This window comes from Lissotriton vulgaris, chromosome 2_1 (genome assembly GCF_964263255.1).
Source record: "Lissotriton vulgaris chromosome 2_1, aLisVul1.2, whole genome shotgun sequence".
NCBI lineage: Eukaryota > Metazoa > Chordata > Amphibia > Caudata > Salamandridae > Lissotriton > Lissotriton vulgaris.
Window position 1 is genome coordinate 294806345 of NC_141687.1, and position 21974 is coordinate 294828318.

At 47.3% G+C, this 21974-nt stretch overlaps 1 non-coding gene and 1 pseudogene across 1 annotated transcript; both read left to right on the top strand.

The window, feature by feature from the left end:
• The first annotated feature begins 9268 nt into the window (after positions 1-9268).
• LOC147729999 (small nucleolar RNA U3) lies at positions 9269-9486 on the top strand. The gene has a single exon (XR_015308987.1). It is a non-coding gene; the product is annotated as a small nucleolar RNA U3 (small nucleolar RNA).
• Positions 9487-12852: 3366 nt separating this feature from the next.
• Positions 12853-13058, top strand: LOC147730000 (small nucleolar RNA U3; annotated as a pseudogene).
• Positions 13059-21974: the final 8916 nt, after the last annotated feature.

The window sequence follows — 21974 nt, forward strand, 5'->3', positions numbered from 1 at the left end:
TACCCATGTAAGTCTCTAGTATATGGTACTATGTTACCCAGGGCATAGGTACGCCAGGGCTCTCTCATGGGCTGCAGCATGTACTATGCCACCCATGAGAGACAGCTCAAACTGTGACTACAGGCCTTCCATTGCAGCCTGTGTGAGCTGGTGCTAGCACCACTTACGACAGATATAACTTTACGTATATCTAAGGTCACTGCACTTAAAACCTATAAGTCACTGGTAAGGCAGGCCTTTCAATCCTGAAGGAAGGGTGCTAGGTTAGAAGTGTGAGAGTACCTTGCATGAGCATGGCATCCCCTATAAACCTCTGAGTCGCTTCTCCAGGCTTTGAAAGTGCACTCAGCCGTTTTCATACATATAGTGGCCATGCGTCTATGTGCAATGGCTAACTATATATTGGATGCGCTGAACCTTGAAATGTTTGGTATCAAACATGTTGGAATCATACCACAATCCCATACCATTGTTGGAGGTATGATTCAATGCACCGTGGGGTTCCTCCAGGAAGCCCCTCCAGGAAGCCCCCAGTACTCCTGGTCTGCCAACAAACTACTGCCACTGCCGCCCCCAGACACAATTTTGCCCTCCTGCTGCGGAGCTTACCATGAGCAAGTAAGGTAGAACAGTAGGTTTCCTGTTACAGGGAGGTGTGACCACCTCCCAGACAGGACTTAAAGTATTGGGCTAGGGTGGGGGCGATTGCCACCGCCACCAGACTGCTTTGAAGAGCACATTTGGTGCCCTCGTTGCTTACTCCAGTTTGAACCAGTTCGGGAATCCCCTGGCTTCCGCTCTGGCGCGCAACTTGACAAAGGACATGGGAGTATCCTCCCCTCTTTCCAGCCCCTCGTCTGGGAGGGATCCTTGAATCGTTCCAACCCTTTCCCTATGTTACTTAAGGGCTTACCTGTGGGTGGCACTTCAGATTCGTCTTGGTTTAAGATTCAACTCCGAAGCCACTTCAGCTTCGATCGTCTGGGCACCTTGTACTTCCCCTGGAATTGAGACTGCACCATGGAAGACTTCTCTTGCTCTTCTACAAGTCTTCTTCGTTGTCTGTGCCTGTGCTTAATCCAGGTTATTCTCCAGGCCTGTTGGCATCAAAGGCACCTCAAGGAATCTCCCTTGGAGTGAAGGAGTCACTCACCTGTATCTCCAGGCACCTCAACGAAGCTGACCGGTCTGCTGCTTCCGACGTCCCAACGGACTCCGAAAGGCTCGGCAGCACAGGTGGTGGTTCTGCAACTCCCTCGAGGCCTGACCTGCCCTCTCAGCAGGTTTGAGGCCTGTATCCCTCCTCGGAACCGCTGGAACAGAACCCCTGTGCACCGCGTAGGCTTGCCGTTGCCAAGCTTTGTTGGCTATGTACTCCAGAGATCTTCGGGCTACAAGAAGCTCCAGCCTCCAGCATTTCTTCCTGCCAAGATCTTCGTCCCACTGCATTCTCTGCACCGTGATCCTACATCTTTGGCAAACTGCTCGAGGTCCTCTTGCGACTCCTGTGCCTTCACCTATGGCTCCTCTTGAAGGTCTACATTAGCTTCAGTGGGCTCCACTGCTTGCTCGGGGCCTGCTCTGACTCTCCTGCAATTGGTGAGTCCCTTGGACCTTGCTGGTTGCAATGTTGCTCCTTTATCGTTTACCACGCCTGTAGCTGCTGCCAAGGCTTGTTGGTGCTCCAGCCGGACATTGACCCCTGGTTCTTGTCTTCCGACATGGGACAGCTTGTGAACGGCTCCTCGTCTTCCACAGCATCACCTGGTCCTCACAGCTGCAGCGACAAGGTCATTGTCATCACTCCTGCATCTTCCGTCATCAGTGGTCATTGCTCTTCCGTGTCTCCTGGTCACCTCTGCGTGGCATAGACTCTGTCCCCTATACTTGCAGGTACTTCTCTTCAAGAATCAATATGTGGATTCCACAGCACTCTTCCAACTTCTTTGCCAGCTGCATCTTTCCTGAAGTCCTCCATTGTGGTCTACAGCAGTTTCCGACGTCACATCACACCCCTGGTGTAGGTATCTTGGTTCCTGGGGTATCCACTGGTCGGGTGACTCTCCAACCTACTGACTTCCAATGGGTTTCTTCAGGGTCCACTGGGAACGGTCTTTCTGCTTGAAAACTGCAACTGCGACTTTCCCATTGACTTGCATTGAGTATTCCGCTGTGTTTCTACTCTGCACACTGTCTCCGTGCGGTTTCTGGGTACTTACCTCTGGTGGTTCCTTGGGTCCCCAACTCTTCTGAGTCTCATGGTCCAAGAACCGACTTTGGTCGCAGTTCTCATTCCACTTCTTAGAATATGGTTTGGTCTCTCCCTGGAGACCACTGTGTATTTGTGCTTACTTGCCTGTTTACAATTGAAGAATTGTGTGCAGTGTGTTGATATTTCCAGGTAGGAAATATACCAATGTGTTATTGAGTGTGTATATTATTAATCTCTGTTTTTAGAACTACATTGTGGAGTTCTTTTTTGTTTAACCTGCACTATATGATTAGTTCTGGTAAAAAAGCTGCTTAACACTCCTTCTAGACAAGCCTGAAGGCTGCTCTCCACAGATACCACTTAGAGACCTTTCTATGGTTGTCTAAAACCACTTAAAACATCACACGGGTTATCTGAATTAGTGCAAGGTGCTTCACTTAACTAACCATATACTAAGACAGCATCCTACAACGCCTTCTTGGCCATTTGCTAAGGGCCTGGAAAAGCTGCATAGGTTGCAACCGGGTGCTAAGACGAGGTGTTGTTCATGTCAACGCTTTCTTGGACCGCCAATCATTCAGGGTTCATCTCAAAGTAAAACTTTCTGTTATATTCCGTGGCAACTGGATACCCAGTGACCCTAAATTGTGGTAGCCTCATAGCCTGCCGCAAGAGGCCATGTGGACTGTTTCTGGTCCACTTCCTTAATTTCTGCTCTTGCCTTCAATTTCAACCTAGCATGGCGAAGCAAGGCTTCAGTTAGCGGCTTAGACCATAGCGGCAGGTTTTAAGACTATATCTTATCTGCTGAGAGCTTAGCCAGGTGGCGGTAAAGAATGCTGCTGTGATGTCCTCCTGTGCCATTGGGACAGATTGGCATAGCGTTATAAAAAGTTCCGTCTTGATATGTAATGAAGGAAGAAGTTGGAAATAGTGTTTGTAGGTGTCACAAAGTTGTTGCAGAAAATTCCTCATCTGAACAGGAAGGGAATGGACAGAGTTGCGTTTGTGAAACAGCTAACTGCTAGAAATGGATGCTCCTTTCTTCATTTCAGGAAGGGCTGGAATACGGAAACAAACACTGAAAGTTTCCGTTTTTATTCTGACGAATATTAGGATCAAAACTGTCCTGACAAGTACTGATTCCCCAGTGAGCGAAATCCTCGCTACAGGAAACGTAAACCGTATTTTGGATACTTCGATAGTGTAGAGATGCCTAAAGGTTTGTAGGGCCAGATAAAAGCTGCATACGTTGTAACCGGGTGCTAAGACGAGGTGTTGTTCATGGCAACGCTTTCTTAGACTGCCAGCCATTCAGGGTTCATCTCAAAGTAAAACTTTCTGTTATATTCCGTAGCAACTAGATACCCAGTGGGGTGATTAGCGTGCTCTACAAATACTTATTGATCGTTTTTGCGGGAGGTCTTTCACGACGCGTGACCTCTGGTCGAATGCCATTGTCTTGTTAGGCTCGTAGATGTGAACTGGGGAAGAGTTCCTTTGTTCAGGGAGACTAAAGACATTGCCATACATATGATTCAAGAGTAAGGAGACGCGTGTGCAGTGCTTTGATTGAATTTTTGTGACCTTGCAGTGTGGCATCTGTGTTTTAAAACTTTATGTTTCACTCGCCGATCTTTTAATCTCACTCACCGTCGCTTCCCCGTTCCACCGCTGACCTAATCAGTTTGTTGTGGAGGGAAGTTGAGCACAGGAACACACCGGAAGTGACCAGACCTCCGCTGTGCCTCCTGCACCAGTCAGGGGCCCGGCACTATTTAAACAGCAGCAGCCCGCTCTCCCAGCTGATTCAAGAGTAAGGAGAAGCGTGTGCAGCGCTTTGATTGAATTTTTGTGACCTTGCAGTGTGGCATCTGTGTTTTAAAACTTTGTTTCACTCGCCGATCTTTTAATCTCACTCACCGTCGCTTCCCCGTTCCACCGCTGACCTAGTCAGTTTGTTGTGGAGGGAAGTTGAGCACACTTCCGCTGACCAGACTTCCGCTGTGCATTCTGCACCAGTCAGGGGCCCGGCACTATTTAAACAGCAGCAGCCCCCTCTCCCAGCTGATTTAAGAGTGAGGAGACACGTGTGCAGCGCTTTGATTGAATTTTTGTTACCTTGCAGCGTGGCATCTGTGTTTTAAAACTTTATGTTTCACTCGCCGATCTTTTAATCTCACTCACCGTCGCTTCCCCGTTCCACCGCTGACCTAGTCAGTTTGTTGTGGAGGAAAGTTGAGCACAGGAACACACCGGAAGTGACCAGACTTCCGCTGTGCATCCTGCACCAGTCAGACAGGCCCTCTCATTTAAATAGGATGTCCATCCGAGCGCGCAGCGGGCACGCCATTGGCGCGCCGAAGACGCGCCCAGGACAAGCCCGTCTGCGCCCGTCCGCGCCAGTACGTCGCCTCTCGCCAGTGATCCTGGCTGGGAGGAGAAGGGTGGGCATACCTATACCAGGGCCAGGGAGGCTCTTCTAGATCTTAACACCCATGCAACCTTATGTCCTATGACATCACCACAACATCTGAGGGGCAGCATAAAATGCACTTGTGGGTACACTTTCCCTGAACCCACTACACCTTTGCCTCTCACTACCGCCTGCCCCCAACAACAAATTCTGGTAGCACAGCTTAACATAAGATCCCTAGCAAGGCACTACATGGAAATCCATGATCTAGTCAGGGATCGCTCTCTTGACATCCTTTTTCTTACAGAGACCTGGGTGCAAGATGACATGAACTCAGTTGTTAACTTGGCTACTCCTACAGGATACTCTACCAACCTGCTGAATAGACAATCTAGAGGCGGAGGTATTGCGGTGATGGTTAGGTCCCAATACTCATGCCAGTTTACCAAGCTGAATATTGAGGGAAGTGAATGTGCTCGATACAGTATCAGGATAACCCCCCACCTAACTCTGTCAGGCATCTTGATTTATAGACCCCCTGGGCAGGATAGTAGCTTCACTAAAGCTTTATTAGAGACAGTCTGCTCCTTAGTAATAGGTACCGCCAATTTTAACATCTTTGGAGATCTTACCATCCATTTCGATATGACTACAGACAAAAAGATCAGCGGTTTCAACTTTGCCAGCTAGTAAAGGGTCCTACTCACAGAGGGGAACATCCCTTAGACCCCATTTTTACTAACCAAGAGGAAGCTACAGTAGAAGCGCCAATTCCAATGACCTGGACCGACCATATGTTGGTGATTATGTCCTTACCTATACACGACATCCCTAACATGAATTTGACCCAAAGGGTGCTGAAGCGCCCTTGGAGGAAGCTACGAATAGAAGACTTTTACATCCTACTTAAAGCTAACCCTTGCAAGGGCAGTGACAACACTGACCAGGGCTATGAAAATTTCTGTAGCTGGCTAACCCAGGCTCTGGATGTATTGATGCCCGCAGTCTGGATCAGGGCGCGTACCCAGGAGTCCAGGCCCTGGTTCAATGAGGCGCTTACCATCCTCAGGAAAGAATGTAAAGCGGCGGAGCGTAAATGGAGGAAATCTTATGACCCTGTGCTAAAGACCCAATACGTGCTGATACAAAAAAACTACCACAGAAACATCTGTAGGACGCGAGCCGCATATTACGCCACCAAGATTAGCATAAGTCAGAACTCCTCTAAAACCATCTTCAACATCCTCAAGGAAAAGCGGTCGAGGAGACAATGGCCTCCCACACTCACTGTGAGAAATTGGCCTCTTTATTCATTGACAAAGTCCAGAAGATATATAACTCATTCCCAGATACATCAAGTCTCACCCCTTCTAAAGACGAGCCAACCCACAGAGTTATGAGTATACCTGACATGGGTCAAGGGGAGTTTCTTAAACTTTGTGGGAAAATTAAATCAGGTTCCCCGGAAGATCCTCTAAAACCCGCGCATTTCAGAGAAGCAGATGCACTGGTCCTCAATCCCCTCCGAGAGATTATCAATTCTTCATTTTCCACAGCCACAATACCCACCAGATGGAAGCAGACATGGGTGCCCCCCATCATTAAAAAACCCACACTGGACCCCACTAGGACAGAGAATTTTAGGCCTATTTCATTGCTACCTTGGCCGGCCAAGATGGCCGAGTCTCACGTCAATACCATCTTGACTAAATTTCTTTGTGCCAATAATACCCTAGATGCCTCCAAACATGGCTTTCGTGCGGGCCACAGCACCGAAACTGCACTCCTGAGTGTGACGGAACATCTCCGGACCATTTTGGACTCCGGCCAGACGGCAGCACTGATTTTATTAGATCTCAGTGCTGCCTTCGATACGGTCTCACATGAGGTCCTGCTATATCGACTGAAGGAGTCAGGGATTATAGGACAGGCTCTTGAATGGTTTAGGGCATTCCTGACTGGAAGATCCTTCCGGGTCTCTACCCCTCCGTTCCTCTCTAACAAACGGGTTATCGAGCAGGGCGTCCCCCAGGGATCGGGGCTCAGTCCGACGCTTTTTAATCTCTACGTCCAACCACTGGCTGAGGTCGCCAAATGGTGGGAGCTATCGATAGTCTCATACGCGGACGACACTCAGCTGGTGGTGATGCTGAGTGACGAGCCTGGGTTGAGCGCGCACAACTTCAAACAGGGCCTTACAGCTGTAACCAATTGGATGACAGCAAACTACCTACAGCTTAATGCCGAGAAAACCGAGGTCCTGCTAGTGGGTAAAGAGGGTTCGGTATGGGGAGACAAATGGTGGCTGGACATTCTTGGCAGCCCCCCCGAACCTAAAAGCGAGGTAAAAAAGCACGGAATCTGGATCGACTCCTCGCTGAATTTCGTTCATCGCACTAAGAAAGTTGCCGCTACGTGCTTTGGGATCTTGCGGAACCTCAAGCCGACTCTAAAAATTTTTGACCCCCCCCACCCGCCAGCTTGTGGTGCAGTCTGCTATTCCTTTCGCGGCTGGACTACGCGAGCTCCCTATTTTTGAGGGCCAACCAGGCGGAGATGGGCAGACTGCAGCGAGTACAAAATGCAGCAGCCAGAGCCCGCTTCCAGTCAGCTGCCAGTTCCATTACTAAACTCCACTGGCTTCCTGTGGAGAAGAGGATTAATTTCAAGACTCAATGCCTTGCATTTAAAATCCTGAAAACAGCTTCTCCTCCTATGCTATGTCCCCTTCTGACTAAGTACACCCCTCGGCGAACCCTACGATCAGAAGGCCAGAATCTGGCAGTGGTCCCCCGAATAAAGCGAGCCCGGATGGGAGGGCGCTCCTTCCGATATATCGCCGCTAAACTTTGGAATGCCCTACCACCCCAGATACGTGGTCTGAATGACCTCTTGACTTTCAGAAAGGCCATTAAAACCCACCTTTTCTGCTAGACTGCTCTGTTATGTTATTTCTTCACTGTAACATCTGTTGTGCTTAACTCTCCGATCTCTCTGGAAAAGCGCCGGGGCGCCCCTTAGCTGGGGCAGCTGTGCGCTATATAAGTAAATATAACATAACATAACATAACATATGGTCTGTGGTCCAACATTTTAAAATGTAGAGGTAGTTGGTTGCTACACCTTTGGTTTCCACGCTTGCAACCTTGCCTGGTCGCTTCTCATGCACTAGCAATCAGTGTGACTCTTTCGGCAGATTGACAGTTCATAATCTGGACCAAATATTCTGATTGAAAACGGTCTTCCTGCACAGTCTTGTGGAACCTGCAGATTTGTGACGAGTTTTCCCAATTTTCCCTCTTGTAAAGCACTGCAGTAATCAAACTGAGTGCAAATAGCACTTTGCCTCTGAGCATGTAAATCGCTTTCAGATAGGAAGTTGAACATCTCCCAAAGATATTTTGGGATGAAGCTTCCAGAAAAATCCCTGTCTTGGCCCGGGCATCTAAATCAAGGCAGTGAACAAGAATAGTTCCTTGACCTCTAACAGTTTTGGCACAGTATGATGTGAAATCAGAGCTCGGGTACGGCTTTTCTTCGACAGACTAAGTGCTCTGGTGATTCAGTCTGATCTGTAGTAAAACAAACTGGGGCAGATTTACAAGCCCCTGCGTCATTTTTACGCAGCAGTTGCGTCACGTTTTGTGACTCAGCATCAGCGTAAAAATGCGGCCCATTTACAACCTGACGCATCTCGGGAGATGCGTCACGTTGTAAAGCCCTGCGTCACATTGTACCTGCGTCAGGTATAATGTCCGCAGGATGGGCTTTCCAACTCAAAAAAGCCTCCTAGAAGTGACGCAGTGAAATCTGCGCCACTTCTAGGATGCCACTGCGTCACATTCTTACTGCTTGAAGCAGGCGTAAGGAGTGACGCAGCGCAATGAGGATAGGCCTCCCCTTGCATTGCAGGAGTTGCGTCGTGCTTGCGACACAAATCTAGCAATGCGTGCCTTTTGCGTGAACAGATGCGTCAGAATTTTTGACGCATCTGTCAATCCTTGTGCCATGGTGCGCCGTATTGTAAATACGGCGCATCCATAGCGGCGCAAGGGTTTCTCAAAGTGGCGCAGCGAAAGTGACGCACCTTCACAGATGCGCTACTTTCTCGTAAATCTGTCCCACTCTTCGCGCAGTCTGACTATGCATTGCCATCTTGAAATGGTAATAGTGCTCATTTAGTGCAGTGCAGAAAACTGTGGAAGTAATGCTAGATTGTCTTTGCTGTGAGTTTACCAACTGGTTCTCTTAATTTTTCAACAAGTAAAAACGTGTTTGTTGCTGTGAGCCAAAGCACGAAACAAAACTATATGGCTACGCTTTGTTTACCTGTTTGAACTTTAACTTTCACACTGTAGTCCTCTGTCTGTTTCGGGAACAGCGAGCAGGGAGAAAAGGCAGGCTGAATGAGATTGGTTACTGATTTCGATTATGCAGATTTTTAAAGCAGTGAGTCACCCAGGACCTACTGAGAATGCTTTATTGCGAAGAAAGCGTCTGCCTGTGCACCTTTAGATTGTTATTTTGTGTTGTTATACAGTCATATGTTTTTGTTGGATTTGATGATGCCGAACCTTTTCTTACGGTACTTAAGAAGGGTTTTTACTTTCTCTCTCCGTGTGAGCTACAGTCCTTATGTTAAGACTATACTTTCAGGGATCATTTCTATAGTTCTTAACTGAGGAAATGTGTTCGAAAGTGTCTGGTCTTCGCTAACCACGAGGAAGAGTTGAAGTGTTTCCTTCTGAGCGCGAAGCGGGTGAACAGTGTTGCATTTATGCAGCTGCTGTTTGCTATTGATGACCGTTCCTCTCTCTCTTACAGGAGAGCTGGAGGAAGGAAACTCAAACTGAGTGGTCAGCTTCTCATTGCAGTATAAGAAAGTTGATTGAGTCTAATCTGTATTTCGTTTGAAGGTGATGACGGTGGCTATAAGTGGGGTGTGTGCATGTGGGTTGATAAAGTTTGAGCTTTTCTGCGCTTGTTTATTCTACAGGATTAATTCGAAAAGTATGTCTTCTCTTTAATTAGGTACATTCCATGTACAAGCGCCCGAAGAGGACTCTTCAAATGGACCCTGGACAAATGTATCGAACTTTTCCTGTTTGAACTTTAACTTTCACACTGTAGTCCTCTGTCTGTTTCGGGAACAGTGGGCAGGGAATCCGTGTGTGTGTGAAGAAAAGGCAGGCTGAATGTGATTGGTTACTGATTTCGATTATGCAGATTTTTAAAGCAGTGAGTCACCCAGGATCTACTGAGAATGCTTTATTGCTAGGAACACGTCTGCCCGTGCACCTTTAGATTGTTATTTTGTGGCGTTATACAGCCATATGTTTTTGTTGGAGTTGATGATGTCGAACCTTTCCTTACTGTACGTGAGAAGGGGTTTTACTTTCTCTGTTCGTGTGAGCTGCAGTCGTTTGTGCTAAGACTATACTTTCAGGGATCATTTTTACAAGAGGAAAATATATGTAAAAATTACAGTGATATGTACAACAACTTAAAAACCAGAAAGGAAAGTTTCCCATCCTTAGCAGAATGGTGGGAAGAGGTAAAAAAACAAACAAAACTTTTTTTCAGAAAACAGAGCATGATCAAAAGCAAGGAAAAGTTTCAAAAATTTGATGAAATACAACAAAGAATAATCACGCTAGAAAACCTGGAAAGGGGTGGAATGGAAGTAGGGGAGGAAAGAGAAAAAACAAAAACGGAACTGAAAGAATGGCTGAAACAACGAGGGAAAGAACACATTTTTAACTCCAGGGTCAAGATCTTTGAGGAAGATGAAAAGTGCTCAAGGTTTTTTTTCAAAAAGGCACAGCAAGTGCATAAGGTAATGAATGAACTGAAAGACACAAATGGACAAACACAAAAGGGCACAGAGAAAGTAGGGAAAATAACAACAGCCTTTTTTTCCCAATTGTACAAAAAAGAGCCATCAGATATAAGTGCATGTGAAGATTTTCTAGGGTCTTTGCAGAGCTCTTTATCCCAAGAGGAACAACAATTTCTAACCACCCCCATTTCAGGAGAAGAACTATTCCAAATCATTCAGGAAGCCCCAAAAGGATCCGCCCCTGGGCAAGATGGCCTTCCATGGGAGTTTTACAAAACTTTCTGGGGGCTTATTGCAAAGGATTTTTGGAGTCTGTTGAAAGAATGCTTGGAAAAAAATGTTTTACCCCCCTCCTTTCCACAGGGCATCATAAAACTGCTGGAGAAAAAGGGGGACAAGCTGGACATCAACAATTGGAGGCCAATCACCCTCTTGAATGTGGACAGTAAGATCCTAAGTAAAGTCCTGGCAGGAAGATGCAGAAAGGTGCTGGCCTCCATCGTGCACCCAGACCAAACATGTGCGGTCCCAGGAAGGAAAATCTGGGACAGCTTGACCATTATTAGAGACACCTTGTGGTTAGCGAAAGACAGGGGGAATCCACTAGCTATCTTGGCCCTTGATTTCCAGAAAGCCTTTGACTCCCTAAGTCACGAATACCTTTTCAAAGTGCTCAGGAAAATGGGATTCCCAGAAGGTTTCATCAAAACTATTGGCTTAATATACACTGGATGTGAAAGCCAGGTCCTTATAAATGGTACACTATCTGAGGGGTTCCACATTGAATCGGGGGTCAGACAAGGATGCCCCTTATCACCGGCACTCTTTGTATGTGCAATTGAACCTCTCCTATGTGCCATCAGGAAGGACAAGTGCATAACCGGCCCTCTGGTACCGGGCAGCCAAGGCAAACAGGTCAAATGTGTAGCATACATGGACGATGTCACCATTGCTTGCACTGATGCTAGATCCATGAAAAGAACTTTCCTTATAACCCAACTCTTTTCCCTAGCAGCTGGGCTACAGGTGAATGTGGAGAAAACACACTGCATGACGGTGGGACAGTGGGACAAACTGTCTCAGCTCCCAGTGAAACCTTCCAAAGACCCAGTAAAAATACTGGGGATTCTTTTTTCACAGGACATGAAGGGAGAAATAAACTGGGAGAAGATCCAGACAAAGCTCAAGCAGAAAATGGCGCTCTGGACGACAAGAAAACTTTCCCTGGAAGGGAAAGTCTTGGTGCTGAAAGCAATATGTCTACCAATCCTGATGTTTATTGCCATGATTTTCCCTCCATCATACAGGTGGACAAAAGTGACACAAAGACTTTTTGCAAACTTCTTTTGGGGGTCAAAAATTGAAAAACTAAAAAGAGACACAGTTTTCAAACTACCCACAAAAGGAGGGAAAGACCTGCCAAACCTCCATGACTTCCTGATGTCACATTTTGTTAAAAACATACTGGGGAATGCAAAGAAAGACTCACATGTGGCTGCCTACACTCTGTTTGCTACAAGTTTCATCTTATCAAGAGAGGGCATATGTAATCTGGACAATACAAAGCCTTTTTTACTAGAACCACCCCCTGCGTACAAAGGCATCAAACCTTTCTTCAAGAAGCTGAAAGAGAGGCAAATTCAAGCGAAGGACATCACACCCCAGATGGCCTTAAGCAAAGAACTGAAAGAAACCGACTCAGTGACAATGGTAAACAACTTATCAGAGAAGCAATCAGGGAAGGTTTGGGAGATGGTGAACCACAAAGACTTGACAAACTCCCAGAAAGACTTGGCATGGATGATGGTATCCAAATGCCTACCCGTGAAACAATTCCAACATGCAAGGAAACTGGCAAAAACAGCAAGATGCCCAACACCAGGCTGTGCAGCAGATGAATCCCTGATGCACTTCATTTGGAACTGCGGAGGAGCACAAAGCATGTGGAAGGCAATGGGACAGCTCATTAAAGAATTAACAGGACAGGCATCCCTGTCCTATGAACTGGTTCTATATGGGTTGGGCATGAATTGCAATGCAAATAAAGAAAGGACACTATGGAGAATAATAAACTGCGTGAAAGAGGCGATGTGGGAAAACAGGAACCTTTCCTTGTACAAACACCAAGCAATCACGGAAAAAGAATGCCAAAAACTTGTTTTCACTAAAATGTTCTCTTACATGTGCATAGACAACCATAGATTTGGACAAGAGTGGGCAAAGGAAACCTGGAAAATCAGGAGTTGGTCTGGATGGGTAAAATGAGAAATCTTGATGGAAAACCACCAAAGATAGCCTACTGCGCTTCTTTGAGAATGGTTAAATGTACAGCACCCAAATATAAGGGACTGCTTAAAATGTAAACCTGACAAATAATTTTAAATAAAGTATATTTTTCCAAAAAAAAAAAACTGAGGAAATGTGTTCGAAAGTGTCTGGTCTTCGCTAACCACGAGGAAGAGTTGAAGTGTTTCCTTCTGAGCGCGAAGCGGGTGGACAGTGTTGCATTTATGCAGCTGCTGTTTGCTATTGATGACCGTTCCTCTCTCTCTTACAGGAGAGCTGGAGGAAGGAAACACAAACTGAGTGGTTAGATCCTTATAACCGTATAAGAAAATGAGATAGATGATGGACTCCATTTGTTTTTCTGTTGCTTACAAAGGCTTAATGTGAGGTTTGTGCATGTGGTGTGAAAAATTTGAGCTTTCCTGCACTTGTTTATACAACAGGTTGTTTTCTTAAAGTTTTCTTCGCTTTAATTTGGTACATTTGATTTACAAACGCCCAAGGAGGACTTTTCAAATGGACCCTGGACAGATTTATCAAACCTTTCACGCAACGCATTGCCGCGCTGCCATGCCTGTAAGGGAGAGGGCAGAATGCCAGCACACATAGAAAGAGGACTAAACGGGGAGAATTAAAGATATTTCTCCTCGTGGCGTCTCTGTTGGGAAAACGTACAATGTTGACGCAGTCTCATTACTCTGAGTAAATCTGGGAATGCGTAAAAAAGCATGGGTGGATGGATGGAAACAACCAGGGGCAGATTTACAAGCCCCATGCCCCTTTTGTACCGGTGCAGGAATGCCTCCTAAAAGTGGCTGAGTGAAATCTACAAGATTTCACGCAGTCACTTTTAGGGCCATGCTGCGTCAAAACCCTGCGCCTGCTTGAAGGTGGCGTAAGGATTGATGCAGCATGTTACAGGTAGGGCACCCCCGAGCCTTGCTAAAGCTGTGTCACGCTTGCGACGCAACTCCAGCAATGTGCCGCATTTCCGCCGGGGATGCGTCACACATCTGCCGAGCGCTACAGTGCGCCGCATTATAAATGCGGCGCATCAGTGGTGGCGCACGGGTGGGCAGATGCGTTGCAACTCTTCTGGGGTATCTCCTCTGATTAGCAGACATGCGCCAGAAGTCGTAAATCTGCCCCCCACTCTCCACCCATTTAACACATTCTCGGCTCAGAGTAACGCAAAGCAGAGAGTTGCTGCTGCCTTGCGTTTTTCGGGATCATAGGCCTTGCAGACATTTTCCAGGGGGCCAAAAAGTTTGGCCTGTCATGTGACCAAGGGCCTCATTGATGCCAGCAGGATGGCAGATGTTGTCCATGTGTAATAGCAACCCAGGCCGCACAGACGATGAACATAAGAACTGACTTACCTCATGGTTCACTATTTGCATTGCAGGGTTGGAGGAAGCATGAATGTTTTTTAAATACTTCTCAATGCACTGATATACTGAGGTGAAACGCTTCTGCATGTTGAAGGAAGGCAAGTTTTTTAGATTTTTTTTAGAGACTGTCACATTTCATTAACGTTTGTTGCAAGATGTCTTTAAAAAAGAATGTGTTCCTTAAGTTCAGCGGTGCAGGACACCTTCACTTCTTTTCTTTTACTTTAGTTAATAGGTTACTTTAGTTGTAAATAAATGCTTGGCTCTTTAATTACCATCTTTCAACTATTAGTGCTCCGTCAAGTAAACAGCAGCCCGGTGCTGCTGTACACCAGGGAGCCGCATGTAAGGGTCAGGAGAGCTGCTTGCGGCCCCTGGGCCATACTTTGAGTATCACTGCTCTAGATTTACTAAGCCATGCAATGCCACGCAAGGTGGCCTTCTCCGACTTAGTAAATCTTAGTGAAGCCCTGGAGTTGCCTAACGCGGTCTTGCATGACGCAATGACATCACAAGCGCTTCATCAATCTGGGCCCTTGTGTATGGGCTATCTTTAGAGCTTAGACTTCTGCCAGACAATTAGTGATGCACAATGATTTATCGCTGTGCCAAATTGACTGTTGAAAGGGGCTTTCTAATCCTATTTAGGCTTTTTAGACTAAAAACAAGAGTAACACCATGGTCACCGGTCCAAAAACGTATACGGCCCCAGTGGATCTTAGACTGGCGCGGATGAAGGACACCTTCTTGGTTATTTGCTGATTTTTTGTGCGGGCCCTCCCGTGGCACAAATTTGCATACACGTAAAGGATTGCGTCTGTTTACTTATCATCACAAAAGCCCTTCTTGGCATCGCAAGACCGCGCAGCTCCCCACAAGCGCCAGCACACCCGTTAGTGTATCAAGGGCTTGATGTCTTAGACGATTGGAATTTTGCTAGATTTATTTGGGAGAGTGAAGTTGCAGTGATCAAAAAATGGTTGGAATAAACCACCTGCTCCAACGTTCTAGCGAATGTCATTATTGTGTTAGCCCCCCGTCAGGCTGGGTTCCGCCCGCTCATTCTACGGAGTCAGTAGTGTTATCGGTTCTTGACAACCTCAGAGAAGGTATGGACACCAACCACCCCCAGGCCCTGGTCCTCCTCGACCTTTCCGCCGCCTTTGACACGGTTGACCACTCTATCTTACTTTCCTGTGTCAGGGCGTCGGGGATTGGAGGTTCGGCCTTGGTCTGGCTGTCCTCCTTCCTGAGAGACCGCACCCAGGCAGTGCGCTTGGGTAACTTCTCTGCGGACTTTCGTAAAGTACAATGCGGGGTTCCCCAGGGCTCTTCCCTCTCCCCTCTTTTATTTAACCTATACATTGCCCCTCTTATCTTTGCCCTTCAACAGCTGGAGGTTTCCGTTTACAATTATGCGGACGACCTCCAGCTTATCTTTTCTCTATCCACATCCCCCGAATCCATGTCTAATTTCCAGTATGTCATGGTCTTCATCCGGGACTGGATGAACTACAACCACCTGAAGTTAAACGCCGACAAAACGTAGCTGGTTTTGACAGGTGGTTGCTCCAGTCCCTGGACCTCTCTCTTCTGGCCCCCCTCCTTTGGTCCCCCCCCCCCCTTCTCCATCGTCATCTGTGAAAACTCTTGGGGTCAAACTGAACGACCAACTCACTTTGCACTCCCAGGTTAGTTTTGTTGTGTCCTCTTTTTTTCTCTCACTCCGCACTATCCGCAAAGTCTCTCGGTTTTTTTCTTTCTCAGGCCCTCAAGCTCATAGTCCTGGCAATGGTAACCTCTCGCCTAGACTACGGCAACGCCCTCTACTGCGGCATGCCCGCCTACAGCATGCGACGACTTCAGTTGGTCCAAAACCAGGCTGCTCGCCTGGTCTTCAACTTGGCCAAATCCCATCACGTCACTCCCCTCCTCAAGTCCTTACATTGGCTCCCCATCCATGAACGAGCCTAGTTCAAGATGAGCTGCATCACCTTTCAGGCTCGGGTCGGAGCAGCCCCTGCCTTCATTTCTTCTGAAATCAAACCCTACGTCCCTGTCAGGGAACTTCGTTCATCCGCCCAACAGCTGTTGACAGTTCCTCGCTTCAAACACAAAAAGTGGGAAGGCACGAAATTCTCCACACTTGCCCCCGCTTTCTGGAACTCTCTCCCCGCCCACCTTAGATCGTGCACCCAATACCCACTCTTCCGTAAATCGCTAAAAACGTTTCTTTTCTCACAAGCTTTCTCTCCATAAAACTGCTACTTTTATCTTCCCCCGTTTTTCCTGCCCTCCTGGGCTCAGTACTCTATAGCGCCATGAAACCGCCAGGTGTACGTGCGCTTTATAAATATTTCAAACTCAACTCAAACTCATTATTGTGGTGTTCCCCTGTTTAATTTAGAGCATTGCTACATCGTTTACCGGAACGTTGAGATATCATTATAGCCGTTCTGCCTCGTCTGTCACATTGCTTACATTCTCTGTCCCCTCGCTTCTGTCAATAACTCAACTAGAGAACATTTAATGATAATTGTAGTCCCCTATAGTGTTGTCATATGCAATATTAGAATGATGGGAACTTGAGAGCTTTATTGAGAAAATGGGAGCTAGTGGTAAACTGTATTAAAAAAAACCTGCGCCTTGAAATTTCTAACGCTGTAAAGCGTAGAACCGCAGAAGACAGCCTTTTGAATTGCCAACGTGCCCTAAAGCCAGGGAAACGATGTGGCTGGGTTGGCGGTAGAACATGAATTGGTGAAGTTGGCAGTCTGATGGCTGGCCGGGTTAGTGCCTCGAATTTTCACCTCATCTTGCCTTTGTAAATGTTGGGCATAGCCTGACGTCCTTCCCAGCCACCGGTCGCATTATTAAAAAAACAAAAGAAAGTGGCCCTAAATTGTGGTAGCCTCATAGCCTGCCGCAAGAGGCCATGTGGACTGTTTCTGGTCCCCTTCCTTAATTTCTGCTCTTGCCTTCAATTTCAACCTAGCATGGCGAAGCAAGGCTTCAGTTAGCGGCTTAGACCATAGCGGCAGGTTTTAAGACTATATCTTATCTGCTGAGAGCTTAGCCAGGTGGCGGTAAAGAATGCTGCTGTGATGTCCTCTTGTGCCACTGGGGCAGATTGGCATAGCGTTATAAAAAGTTCCGTCTTGATATGTAATGAAGGAAGAAGTTGGAAATAGTGTTTGTAGGTGTCACAAAGTTGTTGCAGAAAATTCCTCATCTGAACAGGAAGGGAATGGACAGAGTTGCGTTTGTGAAACAGCTAACTGCTAGAAATGGATGCTCCTTTCTTCATTTCAGGAAGGGCTGTAAGACGGAAACAAACACTGAAAGTTTCCGTTTTTATTCTGACGAATATTAGGATCAAAACTGTCCTGACAAGTACTGATTCCCCAGTGAACGAAATCCTCGGTACAGGAAACGTAAACCGTATTTTGGATACTTAGATAGTGTAGAGATGCCTAAAGGTTTGTAGGGCCAGATAGAAGCTGCATACGTTGTAACCGGGTGCTAAGACGAGGTGTTGTTCATGGCAACGCTTTCTTAGACTGCCAGCCATTCAGGGTTCATCTCAAAGTAAAACCTTCTGTTATATTCCGTAGCAACTAGATACCCAGTGGGGTGATTGGCGTGCGCTACAAATACTTATTGATCGTTTTTGCGGGAGGTCTTTCACGACGCGTGACCTCTGGTCGAATGCCATCGTCTTGTTAGGCTTGTAGATGTGAACTGGGGAAGAGTTCCTTTGTTCAGGGAGACTAAAGACATTGCCATACATATGATTCAAGAGTAAGGAGAGGCGTGTGCAGTGCTTTGATTGAATTTTTGTGACCTTGCAGTGTGGCATCTGTGTTTTAAAACTTTATGTTTCACTCGCCGATCTTTTAATCTCACTCACCGTCGCTTCCCCGTTCCACCGCTGACCTAGTCAGTTTGTTGTGGAAGGAAGTTGAGCACACTTCCGCTGACCAGACCTCCGCTGTGCCTCCTGCACCAGTCAGGGGCCCGGCACTATTTAAACAGCAGCAGCCCGCTCTCCCAGCTGATTCAAGAGTAAGGAGAAGCGTGTGCAGCGCTTTGATTGAATTTTTGTGACCTTGCAGTGTGGCATCTGTGTTTTAAAACTTTATGTTTCACTCGCCGATCTTTTAATCTCACTCACCGTCGCTTCCCCGTTCCACCGCTGACCTAGTCAGTTTGTTGTGGAGGAAAGTTGAGCACAGGAACACACCGGAAGTGACCAGACTTCCGCTGTGCATCCTGCACCAGTCAGACGGGCCCTCTCATTTAAATAGGATGTCCATCCGAGCGCGCAGCGGGCACGCCATTGGCGCGCCGAAGACGCGCCCCGGACAAGCCCGTCTGCGCCCGTCCGCGCCAGTACGTCGCCTCTCGCCAGTGATCCTGGCTGGGAGGAGAAGGGTGGGCATACCTATACCAGGGCCAGGGAGGCTCTTCTAGATCTTAACACCCAGGCAACCTTATGTCCTATGACATCACCACAACATCTGAGGGGCAGCATAAAATGCACTTGTGGGTACACTTTCCCTGAACCCACTACACCTTTGCCTCTCACTACCGCCTGCCCCCAACAACAAATTCTGGTAGCACAGCTTAACATAAGATCCCTAGCAAGGCACTACATGGAAATCCATGATCTAGTCAGGGATCGCTCTCTTGACGTCCTTTTTCTTACAGAGACCTGGGTGCAAGATGACATGACTCAGTTGTTAACTTGGCTACTCCTACAGGATACTCTACCAACCTGCTGAATAGACAATCTAGAGGCGGAGGTATTGCGGTGATGGTTAGATCCCAATACTCATGCCAGTTTACCAAGCTGAATATTGAGGGAAGTGAATGTGCTCGATACAGTATCAGGATAACCCCCCACCTAACTCTGTCAGGCATCTTGATTTATAGACCCCCTGGGCAGGATAGTAGCTTCACTAAAGCTTTATTAGAGACAGTCTGCTCCTTAGTAATAGGTACCGCCAATTTTTATGACTACGGACAAAAAGATCAGCGGCTTGTTAGCCGACCTAGCCGCATTTCAACTTTGCCAGCTAGTAAAGGGTCCTACTCACAGAGGGGAACATCCCTTAGACCCCATTTTTACTAACCAAGAAGGAAGCTACAGTAAAAGCGCCAATTCCAATGACCTGGACCGACCATATGTTGGTGATTATGTCCTTACCTATACACGACAGCCCTAACATGAATTTGACCCAAAGGGTGCTGAAGCGCCCTTGGAGGAAGCTACGACTAGAAGACTTTTACATCCTACTTAAAGCTAACCCTTGCAAGGGCAGTGACAACACTGACCAGGGCTATGAAAATTTCTGTAGCTGGCTGACCCAGGCTCTGGATGTATTGATGCCCGCAGTCTGGATCAGGGCGCGTACCCAGGAGTCCAGGCCCTGGTTCAATGAGGCGCTTACCATCCTCGGGAAAGAATGTAAAGCGGCGGAGCGTAAATGGAGGAAATCTTATGACCCTGTGCTAAAGACCCAATACGTGCTGATACAAAAAAACTACCACAGAAACATCTGTAGGACGCGAGCCGCATATTACGCCACCAAGATTAGCATAAGTCAGAACTCCTCTAAAACCTTCTTCAACATCCTCAAGGATCTTAGCGCCAAAAAAGCGGTCGAGGAGACAATGGCCTCCCACACTCACTGTGAGAATTTGGCCTCTTTATTCATTGACAAAGTCCGGAAGATATATAACTCATTCCCAGATACATCAAGTCTCACCCCTTCTAAAGACGAGCCAACCCACAGAGTTATGAGTATACCTGACATGGGTCAAGGGGAGTTTCTTAAACTTTGTGGGAAAATTAAATCAGGTTCCCCGGAAGATCCTCTAAAACCCGCGCATTTCAGAGAAGCAGATGCACTGGTCCTCAATCCCCTCCAAGAGATTATCAATTCTTCATTTTCCACAGCCACAATACCCACCAGATGGAAGCAGGCATGGGTGTCCCCCATCATTAAAAAACCCACACTGGACCCCACTAGGCCAGAGAATTTTAGGCCTATTTCATTGCTACCTTGGCCGGCCAAGATGGCCGAGTCTCACGTCAATACCATCTTGACGAAATTTCTTTGTGCCAATAATACCCTAGATGCCTCCAAACATGGCTTTCGTGCGGGCCACAGCACCGAAACTGCACTCCTGAGTGTGACGGAACATCTCCGGACCATTTTGGACTCCAGCCAGACGGCAGCACTGATTTTATTCGATCTCAGTGCTGCCTTCGATACGGTCTCACATGAGGTCCTGCTATATCGACTGAAGGAGTCAGGGATTATAGGACAGGCTCTTGAATGGTTTAGGGCATTCCTGACTGGAAGATCCTTCCGGGTCTCTACCCCTCCGTTCCTCTCTAACAAACGGGTTAATGAGCAGGGCGTCCCCCTGGGATCAGCGCTCAGTCCGACGCTTTTTAATCTCTACGTCCAACCACTGGCTGAGGTCGCCAAATGGTGGGAGCTATCGATAGTCTCATACGCGGACGACACTCAGCTGGTGGTGATGCTGAGTGACGAGCCTGGGTTGAGCGCGCACAACTTCAAACAGGGCCTTACAGCTGTAACCAATTGGATGACAGCAAACTACCTACAGCTTAATGCCGAGAAAACCGAGGTCCTGCTAGTGGGTAAAGAGGGTTCGGTATGGGGAGACAAATGGTGGCCGGACATTCTTGGCAGCCCCCCCGAACCTAAAAGCGAGGTAAAAAAGCACGGAATCTGGATCGACTCCTCGCTGAATTTCGTTCATCACACTAAGAAAGTTGCCGCTACGTGCTTTGGGATCTTGCGGACCCTCAAGCCGACTCTAAAAATGTTTGATCCCCCCCACCCGCCAGCTTGTGGTGCAGTCTGCTATTCCTTTCGCGGCTGGACTACGCGAGCTCCCTATTTTTGAGGGCCAACCAGGCGGAGATGGGCAGACTGCAGCGAGTACAAAATGCAGCAGCCAGAGCCCGCTTCCAGTCAGCTGCCAGTACCATTACTAAACTCCACTGGCTTCCTGTGGAGAAGAGGATTCATTTCAAGACTCAATGACTTGCATTTAAAATCCTGAAAACAGCTTCTCCTCCTATGCTATGTCCCCTTCTGACTAAGTACACCCCTCGGCGAACCCTTCGATCAGAAGGCCAGAATCTGGCAGTGGTCCCCCGAATAAAGCGAGCCCGGATGGGAGGGCGCTCCTTCCAGTATATCGCAGCTAAACTTTGGAATGCCCTACCACCCCAGATACGTGGTCTGAATGACCTCTTGACTTTCAGAAAGGCCATTAAAACCCACCTTTTCTGCTAGACTGCTCTGTTATGTTATTTCTTCACTGTAACATCTGTTGTGCTTAACTCTCCGATCTCTCTGGAAAAGCGCCGGGACGCCCCTTAGCTGGGGCAGATGTGCGCTATATAAGTAAATATAACATAACATATGGTCTGTGGTCCAACATTTTAAAATGTAGAGGTAGTTGGTTGCTACACCTTTGGTTTCCACGCTTGCAACCTTGCCTGGTCGCTTCTCATGCACTAGCAATCAGTGTGACTCTTTCGGCAGATTGACAGTTCATAATCTGGACCAAATATTCTGATTGAAAACGGTCTTCCTGCACAGTCTTGTGGAACCTGCAGATTTGTGACGAGTTTTCCCAATTTTTCCTCTTGTAAAGCACTGCAGTAATCAAACTGAGTGCAAATAGCACTTTGCCTCTGAACATGTAAATCACTTTCAGATAGGAAGTTGAACATCTCGCAAAGATATTTTGGGATGAAGCTTCCAGAAAAATCCCTGTCTT